General features: G+C 38.4%; 1 protein-coding gene across 1 annotated transcript in view; it reads right to left on the minus strand.

The window, feature by feature from the left end:
* Positions 1–684: 684 nt before the first annotated feature.
* The window catches only part of pde9ab (phosphodiesterase 9ab), a 48753-nt gene continuing 47292 nt past the window's right edge, over positions 685–2145 (minus strand). Inside the window, exon 17 of the mRNA XM_048615516.1 lies at positions 685–1415. The gene's annotated coding sequence lies outside the window, so the exon portion shown is untranslated. The remainder of the gene's footprint in view (positions 1416–2145) is intronic.

Raw genomic sequence — 2145 nt, forward strand, 5'->3', positions numbered from 1 at the left:
CAGTCTTCACAAAGATCATAACAAAAACTACTTAACTTGTATAATTAACTTAATAAAGCTCTCAGTTTAAATAAAAAAACAAGTTTCAAACTGATCAGCTGATTACCATTTCTGCAGTAATTTCAAATGGTTTGCAGTATGAGCAATAATGAGAGCAGTGTTCAGCACAAGACACTTTTTTGATTTACAACATCCACAATTTTATTGAATGATACCTTATTTGATGTAATGTTCCTGTAAATACATGACAATCACATTTAAATTGAAACCAAACTAGTCTTGCAAAATTAATTACATCTATTTTGATGTGCCGATAAATCTACAAACAGTAAGACATATCAGTGAGTAAACTATTGCTTTAGGTGGTGTATTATTGGTTGTGATTTTTAGTTGTTAAACTGTTGATTTTATAAAATGACTTTTCAAATGTAGCTGGTTCGGAAAATATCTCATTTACTCTGTTTGTAGTTAATCTAGTTATCCTGTCAGTCTCAGGAACAGGAAAGACAACACTGTGGGGACATTGAGCAGCTTTACCACAATTGGGTCACATGATGGCTCAGTGGTTAGCACTGCTGCTTCACGTTACCAGGGACATAGGTTCAATTCCTCTCTCTGGGCAACTGCCTGTGTGGAGTTTGCACATTCTCCCTGTGTCTACGTGGGTTTCCTCTGAGTGCTCAGGTTTCCTCCCATGGTCCAAGGATGTGCAGGTTAAATTGATTGGCTGTGCTAAATTGCCCATAGTGTCCAAAGATGTGTAAGCTAGGGGGATTAGCTATGGTTAATACAGGGATATGGTGGAGAGTGGGTCTGGATGGGATGCTCTTTGGAGGGTTGGTGCAGACTTGATGGGCCGTCTGGCCTGTTTCTACACTGTAGGGATTCTATGACAATGAATGTCTCTTGGCACAATGCAAGAATGTTCCAGAGTTTTGGTTAATTGCGATCGTGTTTATTAGGGTGACGGAATGGTAGGGGGGAAGGAAGTTTACTTATTACAGTTCTGAATACCAATGTTCCCCGGACATTGGAGAATCCACTTCAGAGGCAAATACAACTTTTCCTATGGCTTCTAATTAAAAACGATGAATTCTTCTTGTCAAATTAGTATAAACTCCCTAAATTCTGAGACTGACTGATTTTTGTTTTTCCCTATATTGCAAAACTTTTTCAAAACAAAAATGTCCTAATCTGATTCAACCAATTTCCAAAATATTCAGTGGGAAAATGTTGATTTATGCTTCATGTTTTGCTTGGATTTAACTGTGATTCTATGGTTTATCTTTGTCTATTCGCTGAAGTTAAAGGATAAATTGACGTGAATTCACTCAATTTGATAGTTGTTATATCATTATCCAACATTTTCTTCAAGTCGGTTGTAAGACCCAGAGCTGTAAGTGTAGTTTGTAATCCTGTAATGAAAATATATTTTTAAATCAACCAATACCTTTCTTTGGATACAAGTAAGCCGCTTGGTACTTCCACTATTTTGACCCCCACTTCATCCTCCCATGGGAAGAATCGTGAATTTTTGCTGGAGTATAGTTCCTTGAGCACTGTCCAACCCTGGAGGTTTACCTGATATTCATTTTACACATGAGATCCTGTACAGCAAGTGCAACGGGCTACTCAACCTTGGGGGCATTCTTCAGATGATCCACATCTGTAGAAAGTCAATATGTCTTGCAGGACACACACGATAAGGAACTCAATGATTTATTTCTCTTGCAAGCACAGAGGCACAGAGGACAACTGGCTTAAGGTTAAGTAACTGGACAACATATCAGAGAATTATATCAGGAAATTCCAGCTGCATGACTCAGACTGACACCACTAGCATATTTGGTAACTGAGCCATTATTTGGGAATGCATGTCCTTACTGTATTGAAACTCATGAGCCTTAGGTATCTGTACTAACTTCCAAAAGGGAATTCAGTATATACAGGAAAAGGGACAATGTATAATGTTATGAGAAAGGAGCATGAGAATGAAACTAATTGAATAGTTCTTAATAACAAACTGTCTGAGGATTATCTCACTCACAGATAGTAAGAACTGCCAATGCTGGAGTCTGAGATAACACAGTGTGGAGCTGGAGGAACACAGCAGGCCAGGCAGCATCAGAGGAGCAGGAAAGCTGA

The sequence above is a fragment of the Rhincodon typus genome, chromosome 32 (assembly GCF_021869965.1).
Source record: "Rhincodon typus isolate 14 chromosome 32, sRhiTyp1.1, whole genome shotgun sequence".
NCBI lineage: Eukaryota > Metazoa > Chordata > Chondrichthyes > Orectolobiformes > Rhincodontidae > Rhincodon > Rhincodon typus.